Raw genomic sequence first — 14210 nt, forward strand, 5'->3', positions numbered from 1 at the left:
CATGATTAGTTATATCTGATGGACACTGAAATATATCTGTGATAAGAAGAGTTCAGCTATTAGTCTTTAGTGGAATGTTTGACAGTTAACAGATAGTGAATCTCGTGACTAAAGAGTTTAGTCAGCTATTCACTACCATTGGAGCTTCGAGCCACAGGTCCATTAGGTCCCCTAGGTAGCTTGGATAAAGTCGAGAACCAGTATTTGGATTAATTTGAAATGTTCAAACCGACAAGAGGAAGTTCCAAATGTTCAAACCAGTATTTGGATTTGTGGACCTGATATCCTCGTTGCTAAAAGTGGAAAAAAAAAGTTAAAATCTTTTGAATGTGTTATAGTGATCTTCAAAAAGCAATGGTCGACAGATGATTGAAGAATCGGAGGAAATCATCAAAGCATAAAGTGATAGTAAACTGAAGGGGCCGAATTACCTGAAGTCGGCAGCGGCGGCGATGATAATGGTGATGGTTAAGTAGCGACAAAACTGGAAGGGTTTGATAGATTAAAAAGAGAAAAGTGAAGGCTATGGTTGGGCCCCTTAGGGTAGAAAATTAGTAGAAATCTAATATACTCGTTAGCTCGTTTTAAATGTTTATTATTTATTGGCTAAATTATACAAAATAGCCCTCAACTTTGTATTTTGTGTAAAAAAAGTACTAGAACTTTCGAAAGTTTTAAAAAATACCCTTAGAGGCCATTTGTTTTTTGAAAATGTAGATAACCGGAATCTTAGATTCCTGAAATTATAGATATTAGGAATTATAGATGTCCGACATTTTTAGATTACCATGTTTGTTTTGTAGGAGTACTTTTACAGATATCTAGGAATATTTTGATAATTATATTTGTTTCATAGGATTTCTACTCGAAAATGTTTTGAATTTAAATAAAATTCCAAGAATACCCTTATGACTATTTATTAATTTATAATAAATTTGATATAATTTGAACTTATATAACATATTTATTTATATTATTTTTTATATTATTTTTCTCAATAAAATAATGTATCATAATTTAAGATTTTTTCTAAATTAAAGACTATTTTAAATATCAATTTTAATATATAGCTAAAAATAATAAGAACTACCATATAACTAAAAATATATGATATACAATGTTGAGAGTATTTATTATAATTATATAACGCAAATGAAGATTAATATAAATATCTAAAATAAAATAAAAAAGAAGGACAAAATGTAAAATGAGGATGCCCTCAAATGGGACACTGGAAAAAATATTTTCCAGAAGGGCATCCAATACTCCTCAATTGCCCTCAGTCTGGGCATCTTAGGATACTTGAGAAACTTCAGATGTCAAGATATCTTACAACACTGCAAAACAAACACGGTAATCCAGATGCCCACGAAACAAACAACCCCTTATACTTTCAATATGAGTTTAAAAATACATTTAAACTTTCAAAAGTTACAAAATATCCTTAAACTTAAAAAAAAAAGTTAAAAAATATTGTTATTGTTAAATGAATAGAAACCGTCAATACCATCTTGCTTCTCTATTTTTCATCTTTTTTCTGCCATCCCTTCTTCAATACCATCTTACTTTCATATTGTTAACATATATTTATAAAAAAAAACAAAATAAAGGTGCACACTTTAGTTCACGTATATGGACTATAGTAAGAAGAAAGAGAATAAGAAAGCATCAAGAGATTTTAGGACTTAAATGTTTTAACAAAGTTGTATGTTAGTAATTCAGTGTCTGGTAATAACCAAATACATTTTTTTGTTTGACTATTTATCGTTTTGGTATGTTTTAAGGGGAGATTTTAACTTTGGAATTGTGTGGGATTTTATGATCTAACTTAAAATTTTGGTTGCTGAGAAAATTGACGTAAGCTAAAAATTAGAAAATTTAGAGAAAAATAAAAATATCTATATGAAAAAAATGAGGATATCTGTTTAATCTATTTTAAAATTGGATTTTTCGAACTTAAGAAAACTTCAAACAAATTGATCACTATATTAATGTTCTGAGCATTTTTTTTAATTTTAAAGTTATTTTTTACAGCGACGTATTAACCATTTTTGTTCATATACTAATGGTAAAGGTAGTTTTGAACTTTTCTTAAGTTAAGGGTGATTTTGAAACAAAATTTTAATGGTTTCCATCTAAAACTAACGATAAGGGCATTTTGAATTCTTTTTGAAAATTTGGAATTTCAGAGATATTTTTGAAAATTTGAAATTTCAAAGGTATTTTTGACACAAAATACAAAATTTAGGGGATTTTTATTTTATATTTAAACTTATTTATTTATTTTTATAATTATTCAGCTCAAACGACCCTAAACATTGTCATTTCTTTAAAATATACCACAAAATATTACTCTTGTCATTTTATAATCATTACCAAAACTTTCTTTAGAAAAAAAAAATAGTTAAAATGTTTGATGAAAATTGGAATATTTGGTATGGAGGTGACCCTCAACAGAAATTGAGATGCCCATGAAACAAACACGGTAATCCAGATGTCCACGAAATGAACGACCCCTTAAACTTTCAATATGAGTTTAAAAATACCAGCTTTCAAAAGTTTCAAAATATTCTTAAACTTAAAAAAAAAAAAGTTAAAAGAAAATACTCTTATTGTTATATGAACAGAAATCGTTAATACTATCTTACTTCTCTATTCTTCATCTTTTTTCTGCCATCCCTTCTTCAGTACCATCTTACTCTCATTTTGTTAACATTTATTTATAAAAAGAATAAGTAAATAAATAAAAGTTCACACTTTAGTTTACATATATGGATTATAATAAGAAGAAAGAGAATAAGAAAGCATCAAGAGATTTTAGGACTTAAATGTTTTAACAAAGTTGTATGTTAGTACTTTAGTGTCTGGTAATAAAAAATACATTTTTTTTGTTTGACAATTTATTGTTTTGGTATGTTTTAAGGGGAGATTTTAACTTTGGAATTTTGTGGGATTTTATGATTTAATTTAAAATTTTGATTGCTGAGAAAATTGGCCCAAGCTAAAAATTGAAAAATTTAGAAAAAATAAAAAAAAAATAAACCCAAGCTAAAAATTGAAAAATTTAGAAAAAATAAAAAAAAAATAAAAATATCTATATGGAAAAAAAATGAGAATATCTGTTTAATCTATTTTAAAATTAGATTTTTTGAACTTAAGAAAATTTCAAATAAATTGATCACCATATTAATGGTATGAGCATTTTTTTTTAAAATTTTCAAGTTATTTTTATAGCGAGGTGGCTTTTGTTCATATATTAACGGTGAAGATAGTTTTGAACTTTTCTTAAATTCAGAGTATTTTTAAAATTTATGAAAGTTTAGGGGTATTTTTTAAACAAAACTTTAATGATTTCCATTCAAAACTCACAACGAGGGCATTTTGAATGCTTTTTGAAATTTTAAGGGTATTTTTGAAAATTTAAAATTTTAGAGGTATTTTTGAAATAAATTACAAAATTCAGGGGTATTTTTTTTAATATTTAACTTATTTATTTTATTTTATAATTATTTGGCTCAAACAATCCTAAACTTTGTCATTTCTTTAAAACATACCACCAAATATTACTATTGGCATTTTATAAACGTTATCAAAACTTTCTTTAGAAAAAAAATAGTTAGAATGTTTGATGAAAATTGGAATCTGTAATGGTGTGGTGGTGACGAAATTGAGACTCAAGCTCTGTCATATCATTTCAGGTTACTGTCATATTGTTTCAAGTCCATTTTTTTTTTGTCCAAAATTGTGAAGAATTTCTATTTTGAAATGTTTATTAAAGGTCAAAAGTAATACTACAACTTATGGAAAGAATATGACATTTTTTTAAAACAATTGACAAATTTTGGGGGTATTTTTGAAATTTAGCATATTCAGTTTTTTCGTGCATTGTAGGTTAGGTTCAACGTATTTGACCCGTTGAAAATACTATTTTTGATTTTATGTTTGCATTTTTAAATGTCTAAATTTAGTAATTTCAATAACCGTTTGAAGTAATTTGTTTATCTAATTTAAAATAATAATAATAATAATAATGATTTTTATTTAAGAAAAAACATAATAGAAATATGTTTAAAAAATTTAAAGAATAAATGTAGATCATATAGAGACTAGTTTTTTTTTAATACTTAACTATAACATAAAGATATATAGGGAATAATTTTAATATGCGTTATATTGTATTAGAAGTTTAGTTTCTAAATATTTAGATTTGTGTTAAAAAGACCATTAAACTTTTAAAAATATCAAATAAAATTTCTATTTTGTATCTATTTGGTTTGTGAACTTTCAAAAGTATTCAATAAATTATAAATTTATTTGTCAAACTATTTACAAAAATAACAAAAAAAATATTGATAGACACTAATAGACTATAGTATCAATTTCTATCCACCTCTATCAATCTCTATAAAATAAAAAAAAATTAAATTTTGTTATTTTATATAAATAGTTTTTCTTATTTTTCTATTTTTGAAAATTCCCCTCTCTTGTTTTATATCTTTTAAGTCCTTGATTATATTCAGTCTTGTGTATTAGATTTTCTTAAAAGACAAAATTAGAAGTTTATTCTAAGAAATTTTGAACTTTCTAATAAGATTTCTTCTCATTTTTTGATCAGTTCCCTGTGTCATTTTGAAATATTTTAAACCTAAACCCTATATTAAAATTCTGATAAAGCCAAAACAGTAAATAGAGGATATTATTGATATCAACATTTTAACTTCATTCACACGGACAGGATTTGTGGACCTGATATCCTCGTTGCTAAAGGTGAAAAAAAAAAGTTAAAATCTTTTGAATGTGTTATAGTGATCTTCGAAAAGCAGTGGCCGACGGATGATTGAAGAATCGGAGGAAATCATCAAAGCGTAAATCGATAGTGAACTGAAGGGGCCGAATTACCTGAAGTTGGTAGCGGCGACGATGATAATGGCGATGGTTAAGTAGCGAAAAAACTGGAAGGGTTTGACAGATTAAAAAGAGAAGAGTGAAGGCTATGGTTGGGCCCTTCGGGTAGAAGATTAGTAGACATCTAATATACTCGTTAGTTCGTTTTAAGTGTTTATTATTTATTGGCTAAATTATACAAAATAGCCCTCAACTTTGTATTTTGTGTAAAAAAAATAGTCTTAAAACTTTCGAAAGTTTCAAAATATACCCTTAGGGGCCGTTTGTTTTTTTGGAAATGTAGATAACTGAAATCTTAGATTCATGAAATTATAGATATTAGGAATTATAGATGTCCGACATTTTTAGATTATCATATTTGTTTTTGTAGGAGTACTTTTGCAGATATCTAGGAATATTTTGATATCTATGTTTGTTTCATAAGATTTCTACTCGAAAATGTCTTAAATTTATATAAAGTTCCAAAAATGCCCTTACGACTATTTATTAATTTATAATAAATTTGATATAATTTGAACTTATATAACATATTTATTTTTATCAATTTGAATATCTTTTAAAATTAATACAATTTTTATTATTTTTATATATTATTTTTCTCAACAAAATAATGTATCATAATTTAAGATTTTTTATAAAATAAATATTATTTTAAAAATAAATTTTAATATGTAGCTAAAAAATAATAAGAACTCCCATATAACTAAAAATATATGATATACAATGTTGAGAGCATTTATTTTAATTATATAACGCAAATGAAAATTAATATAAATATCTAAAATAAAATAAAAAAGAAGGACAAAGTGTAAAATGAGGATGCCCTCAAACGGGAATCTAGAAAACCCATGTTCTAGAACGACATTCAAAACTCTTCAGTTGCCCTCTGCCCGAGCATCTTAGAATACCTGAGAATCTTCAGATGCCGAGACATGTTATAACACCGCAAAACAAACACAGTAATCCAGATGACCACAAAACAAACAACCCCAACTTTTAGTATGGGTTTAAAAATACCTTTAAACTTTCAAAAGTTTCAAAATATCCTTAAACTTAAAAAAAGTTAAAAAAAATACTCTTATTGTTATATGAATAGAAACAATTAATGTCATCTCACTTCTCTATTTTTCTTCTTTTTTCTACCATCCCTTCTTCAATACCGTCTTACTCCCATTTTGTTAACATTTATTTATATTAAAAAAAAGTAAATAAATACAGATGCACAATTTAGTTCACGTATATGGACTATAATAAGAAGAAAGAGAATAAGGAAGCATCAATAGATTTGAGGACTTAAATGTTTTAACAAAGTTGTATGTTAGTAGTTGAGTGTCTGGTAATAACTAAATACATTTTTTTGTTTGACTATTTATCGTTTTGGTATGTTTTAAGGGGAGATTTTAACTTTGGAATTGTGTGGGATTTTATGATCTAACTTAAAATTTTGGTTGCTGAGAAAATTGACGTAAGCTAAAAATTAGAAAATTTAGAGAAAAATAAAAATATCTATATGAAAAAAATGAGGATATTTGTTTAATCTATTTTAAAATTGGATTTTTCGAACTTAAGAAAACTTCAAACAAATTGATCACTATATTAATGTTCTGAGCATTTTTTTTTTTAATTTTAAAGTTATTTTTTACAGCGACGTATTAACCATTTTTGTTCATATACTAATGGTAAAGGTAGTTTTGAACTTTTCTTAAGTTAAGGGTGATTTTGAAACAAAATTTTAATGGTTTCCATCTAAAACTAAAGGCAAAGGCATTTTGAATTCTTTTTGAAAGTTTAAGGATATTTTTGAAAATTTGAAATTTCAACGGTATTTTTGATACAAAATACAAAATTTTGGGGGATTTTTATTTTATATTTAGACTTATTTATTTTATTTTATAATTATTCAGCTCAAACAACCCTAAACTTTGTCATTTCTTTAAAACATACCACCAAATATTACTCGTCATTTTATAATCATTACCAAACTTTCTTTAGAAAAAAAAATAGTTAAAATGTTTGATGAAAATTGAAATATGTAACGGTGTGATGGTGACCCTGAACAGAAATTAAGATGCCCACGAAACGAACGACCCCTTAAACTTTCAATATGAGTTTAAAAATACCCTTAAATTTTCAAAAGTTTCAAAATATTTTTAAACTTTAGAAAAAAAATTAAAAGAAAATACTTTTATTGTTATATGAACAGAAATCATTAATACTATCTTACTTCTCTATTTTTCTATTTTTTTTCTATTTTTTTTCTGCCATCCCTTCTTCAATACCATCTTACTCTCATTTTATTAACATTTATTTATAAAAAGAATAAGTAAATAAATAAAAGTGCACACTTTAGTTCAGGTATATGGACTATAATAAGAAGAAAGAGAATAAGAAAGCATCAACAGATTTTAGGACTTAGTTTTAACAAAGTTGTATGCTAGTACTTCAGTGTCAGGTAATAAACATTTTTTTTTTTGTTTGACAATTTATTGTCTTGTTATGTTTTAAGGGGAGATTTTAACTTTGAAATTTTGTGGGATTTTATGATTTAATTTAAAATTTTGGTTGCTGAGAAAATTTGTCTAAGCTAAAAATTGAAAAATTTAGAAAAATAAAAAATAAAAGTATCTATATGGAAAAAAATGAGGATATCTGTTTAGTCTATTTTAAAGTTGGATTTTTCGAACTTAAAAAAACTTCAAACAAATTGATCACCATATTAACTGTATGAGCATTTTTTTTTTTTAATTTTCAAGTTATTTTTATAGCGAGGTACTAACGATTTTTGTTCATATATTAATGGTGAAGGTAGTTTTGAACTTTTCTTAAGTTAAGAATATTTTTGAAAATTTTGAAAGTTTAGGAGTATTTTTTAAAATTTTTTTTAATGATTTCCATTCAAAACTTACGACAAGGGCATTTTGAACGCTATTTGAAAAATTAAGGGTATTTTTTAAAATTTGAAATTTTAGAGGTATTTTTTACCTAAAGTATAAAATTAAGGGGATTTTTTTTATATTTAAACTTATTTATTTTATTTTATTATTATTTGGCTCAAATAATCCTAAACTGTCATTCCTTTAAAACATACCACCAAATATTACTCGTCATTTTATAAACCTTATCAAAACTTTCTTTAGAAAAAAAAATAGTTAGAATATTTTATGAAATTTGGAATCTGTAATGATGTGGTGGTGACCCTAAAGAGAAACTGAGATTCAAGCACTGTCATATCATTTCAGGTTACTGTCACATTGTTTCAAGTCCATTTTTCTTTTGTCTAAAATTGTGAAGAATTTCTACTCTTAAATGTTTATTAAAGGTCAAAAGTAATACTACAACTTATTGAAAGAATATGACATTTTTTTAAAACAATTGACAAATTTTGGGGGTATTTTTGAAATTTAGCATATTTAGTTTTTACGTGCATTGTATGTTAGGTTCAACGTATTTTACCCGTTGAAAATACTATTTTTGGTCTTATACTTTGATATCATCAATTTTATGTTTGTATTTCTAAATGTCTAAATTTAGTCTATATGTAATTTCAATAACCGTTTGAGGTAATTTTTTTTATCTAATTTAAAATAATAATAATAATAATAATAATAATATTTTTTATTTAAGAAAAAACATAATAGGAATATGTTTCTAAAATTTAAAGAATAAATGTAGATCATATAGAGACCTTTTTTTTTTTTAATAAAAGGGTTAATTATAACCTAAAGATATATAGGGAATAATTTTAATATAAATTATATTGTATTACAAGTTTAGTTTCTAAATATTTAGATTTGTGTTAAAAAGGTCATTAAACTTTTAAAAATGTCAAATAAGTATTCAAAATTTCAATTTTGTGTCTATTTGGTTTGTGAACTTTAAAAAATATTCAATAAATTGTAATTTTTTTTATTGAAATTTTTTCATAGATAGAAAAAATGTCAAACTATTTATAGAAATAGCAAAAAAAAAAAAAAAAACACTGATCGACACTGGTAGACTTTTATCAGCATCTATCACATAGTATCAATGATAGATTTCTATCAGTTTCTATTACTGATAGACAACTTCTATCATCCTCTATCAACCTCTATCAAAGAAGATTAAATTTTGCTATTTTGTCATAATTTTTCTTCTTTTTGAAAATTCTCCATTTTATTTTATATCTGTTAAGTCCTTGATCATATTCAGTCGTGTATTAGATTTTCTTAAAAGACAAAATTAGAAGTTTATTTTATTCTTATTTCTAAGAAATTTAAACTTTCTAATTTTTAAGAAATATTAAATATTTAAAGACTTCTTGAACATAAATTTAAAAGTTTAAGGATATATTAAACACAAATATGAAAAGATCCAAAACTAAACTTGTAGTTTAATTTTTTTAAATGATTTGCATTTTTTTTAGTACAATAGTTGTATTCTTAGCCAAATTCCAAACACAAAAAAAAGTTTTTAAAAGCCACTTTTTTTAGTTTTCAAATTTTGGCTTGATTTTTTAAACCATTAATAAAAATAGATAAAAAAGAAGAAATTTAGGGATGGAGCTTAATTTTCAAAAATAAAAAACGAAAAATCAAATGATTACTAAAAGGGGCCTTAATTACACATCTCCAAAATTTTGATTTTGATCGAATATAAATTTGTAACAAACTATTGAAAATCTCATATTGAAAAAATTTAGATATCTTACAATCTTTAAAGAAATACATAGATTACTCCTCCCGCTACCAATTAACTTTGAGATGAAACTGTATGTGTATTTAATGAAAAATATGTGGAAGTACCTATCACATGATGAATAATGTTATGAGCAATGTCATAGCACTCTACAAAACATTCAACAAGAATAAAGAACACACAGAATGAACATAAAAAATTGTTAACCCGATTCGATGAATAACACCTACGTCTGGGGGTAGGATACTCAGGAAAGATAACTTCACTAATATCAGTGATAAGCAATTACAATATAGTACTTATCTATAGTGACAACTCAATTACAGTAACTTCTATAGAGCTTAACCACTCAACCGATCACCTAGGCTCCCCCTAAATGTGAGACTCCATCTCTCAAATGCTTAGGCTCCCCGAAACCAATGATATCAGTGAAAAATATCTTAGACTCCCGCTAAGACTAGGACTCCCTCTTGGCAAGACTTAAGTTCCCCTAAAGTCGTGAGACTCCTTCTCACTTGCACTATCTTTCCCTTTCAAGAAAAGATCACTTTGCTTGTTTAGCTTAGGTTCTCTCTAAGCTTGAGAATCCCTTCTCAAGAAGTATATAAATGAAACACTCAACCGACTTGGAGTATGTCTCCAACCTCACAGTAAAACAATCTTCCACACCTTCAAAGATAGATAAAACAAACACTTATGAAGAAAGAATTTTCACAAGACACACGACTCTTCAAATCTATTTTTCAGAACGGCCAACCCGAAATTCACTACGAGGAGCCCTTAAATATGCATAATGGGTACAAGGAAGAGCAATCCTACCTTCCAAAAATACTCGTGCATAGAGTAGGAAAGGATCTGCAAGAGACAAGTTATTCCACATAAGGAAAATATTTCACAAAGATAATATTTCCAAAAAATAACCCTTCACCAGATAGACCAAATGCAGAGATAACCCAGATAACATCTGCTAGCCTTAAATAAATATTGGCAACACACAGTGTTACAAACTTCCTCTTTGACAATATTTTTTAAGCTATGAAAAAGCTAATAGCATCCTCATAATAGAAGAGAAAACAACCCTTGCTTCAACATAAATTGTCATGTACAAAACAAATGAAACAGAAGTAAAGTAAGTCTATCAACAACCAAAGAAAGAGCAAAACCAAAACTAGCAACCACTAACAACTCCCCTTTTTGACAAACTTAAAAAAGAAGGGATAACAACCACACACACACACACAAAAAAAAAAAAAAAAAAAGTCAGTTAAGAAAGAAGCATCAACTATCATCCATCGCCAAATCCTGGCCCCTAGACCCAGCCGCCATGATCAGAACCACCAGTATTACCGCGAAGAATATTTAGCATATCATCAATTTCAGCCTTTTTAGCAGATACCAGTTGCAGTACAATACCAAGTTCCTTAGACTCATTGGCCAAAACATGGATGGTCTTTTTTCTCGCAGGGAGTCTGAAGAAACTCCTAAGATGGACCACTTTCAATATCAGGAATGTCAGGTTAAACCACATCAGGAACATGTTTGCCTTGGTACAGCTGATAACCGAAGGAAATGGTAGAAGGAATAGAGCCAGGTACATCGAGATCAGTCAAAATGTCAGGTTTTTTTAGTCAAGAGAATTCCACAAATGAGACGTGGAAAACACAAAGGAATCTTTGTAGCCTGAGAACTGATAAGGCGCTTGATCTGATTAATTACAAATAACCCAGAGTTGAAAGTAGCACCAGTTCCAATCTAATAAAGGAGACTGGCAAGACTAGTAGAAAGACTAGACTTGTGAGTGAAAGACACCAGTTCTTAACGCCAATCTCATGCAACAGAACACCTTTCATAGTCAAATCAACATTAGGTAGTTGACCCTTTGAAGGCCAAGCACGTTTAACTCCTCCAATTAATTCAAACACCAAATCAAATATAGATGGTCGCTGTTTCTTAAGATTGTTGCATAAAAGTAGTCATTGCGTGTGTATTATATTAGTCAATCAAATAATCTGAAATGAATACAAGTTTTTCCTAATTAAACCCAAGTGTATGATTAACTAGGGTTTTCTAGTGAGTTCAGGGTCGAACACGGGAACTTGATATAACTTAATTAGGAATGGTTAAATGAATTTCATAGTACTTCCAGTTTATCATGCATTGAAAAACTAAACTAATGGTGAGGTGAAACCGGACTAAATAATGAATTATATGAATGGTGTGCATCGAGCGGTGTGTGATGGTGATGATGCGTAGAGTAGTGAAATGATGGTGTTGGTGATGGAGATGCAATCACGAATAAAGTAGTGTGCATTGAAATGGATGAAAATCAGTTAATAAGGTAGGGTTGAAAAGGTTTACTAACATTCTCCTAAGTAATGCATAAGTATCCATTCATGTCATTAACTCCTAAAATGAAGAACTCACCTCTTAGTGTTTCATGCCATGTTTGCCTTATCTCTAGGGCGCATACTTAAGTTAATTTTGGACAAAAAGTTAACTTTATCTCTAAAGCTACTTCTTTCTTTGCTTAATGAGTTCCACAACCACTTACTCTCTAGAGTAGTTAGTTGTTTCTTCTTAAACCATTTGTCAGATGGATTCAAGCAATAGATTAAGCACACACTAAACAAGATAAACTTTAACTTAAGCCTGAAGAAAACCAAAATAGAGGATTTCCATGAGCAATAGAAGGGATCGTGCCAAATTCCATTCGAATGAATACAAACAATTACAGTCTTAAACGGAAACTAACAGGTCATACATAATCATAAATTACAACATGTTACAATAAGATTCAAGGGATAGAGTATGCATACCTTTGAAGAACCATTCTTCAAGAATCCCTCAAATGAAGTCCAATGTGTCCAAAAACAGCAACACTTGAATGCAACGAACGGACCACCAACAACACGAACAACTTGATACTCCTCGAACCCAATCGAGTCCAACTCGATTCACGAATAGAGTAAGAACACCACCACAAGTGTTATCTTGGTATTCTCGTGTGAGAATCCAAGAGTTGTTGGCCCTGTATGATCTTGGCTTGAGGAATAGAGGAGGTATACGATCGAGTAGACGATCGAGTAAGTGAGAGATATGAAGCTGTCTATCGCATAGATGATGGACTCGATCGTTTAGTAAAATGAAGCCTATCGCATAGACTTTGCTACTCAATCGTGTAGTGTTGGTAGAAAAATTATTATTAGGGACGGATGGGGTTGTACATGCAAGCATGCGTTAGACATGGCTTATGCATTTGTGCCGATGTGTCTAAGATCATGCGTTGAAATGAAAATGCATTAATCTAGTATGCAATGACCACGCGTTCCTATCACAAATTTTCTTACGCTCGCGCCAAGTATAACGCGAACGCAAGTTTTTTGGGTAATCCGAGGTCGAACACAGGGACTTGTCACTCAATAATGCTGGTGAAGTAATGTGTTTGAGGCGATGAATAAAAATAAAGCGAAGAAAGTTTAATGGATTTACACACTACTCCTACTCCAAACTAAACAAATTGAGCAATAGAAAACTTGCGATGAGAATAGGTAGATACACAACAACCATTAACGCATAATAATGTTTATTATCTTAAATCGGTCGAGTAATCCCAGCTCGTTGCACTAACACATTGCACACCTCTCGGCGGTCAGCCGTATGACTATATCTCTATAGTGCATGGTTGTGTTGAGCATAAGATTGTGCCCACCTCTAGGAACAATGACTTTGCTTTAGGGCGTTCCATCTTTTATCTTCTCAGGTAGTTAGATGCGACTATTTAACTTATAGACAAGCAATGCAACAACCCATAGACAAGCGTTGCTACAGCCTTTGACCAAGCAAAGAGGATTAACTCACTATATTCGCACAACGCACACCTATCAGTGGGTAGTTACATGCGTCCTATCTCTAGGCTACACGATTAAGTATGCATTCGCCTTTGATAAATAAACGCTGAAGATAAGCAATGATAGAGATAAAGATGATGAAAAAGATGGAATTGAAGGAATCAAAAGATGCATTGATTTCAATTTGTCTTAATATCTTAAGCTAAAATATAATACAATACAGAGGTTAGAAAAGAAATGAAGAACTCTGCGTCAAGGCTGCCGGTGGTGCCATGGGTGAATGGTGAAGATGTCTCTTTTGAGCTCTATCTTCGGCGAAAGCTCCGGTCGTCACTAGGTCTAGTTTGTGGAGGTGAAGAATTCTCACTGAAAATCTTGTTCAAGCTCTCATCTGTGAACACAAACCACTGCCTTGAGGCAGAAGTTCGGATGTCTTGAAATAAAGGTCCAAAGGCTATTTATAGAGTTTAAACGACGAGAGCTATCATGATTGCGTTATGGCTCACTGATGCTTTTGTCGCATTATGGGCAATGTCACATCGTCTTATCTTATTGATACTCCCAAGGTATGCGTCCGAGCTTGATTCAGCTGAAGCATCAACGCATTCTACCCATCTTGCGATCGTCCTTCTATTATGGTTGTCACTCCATGCCCATAATTCCCAAATAATCACAGCATCTTCTTGATCACCGCAACCTTCATGCAATGGATGCATTCGATCACCACAACTTCCATGCGATGGATGCATGTGATCTAATTTTCAGCGCATGCGTTTGTCTTTG

Source organism: Benincasa hispida, chromosome 5 (genome assembly GCF_027475165.1).
Source record: "Benincasa hispida cultivar pf3 chromosome 5, pf3_genome.v1.1, whole genome shotgun sequence".
NCBI classification, from domain to species: Eukaryota; Viridiplantae; Streptophyta; class Magnoliopsida; order Cucurbitales; family Cucurbitaceae; genus Benincasa; species Benincasa hispida.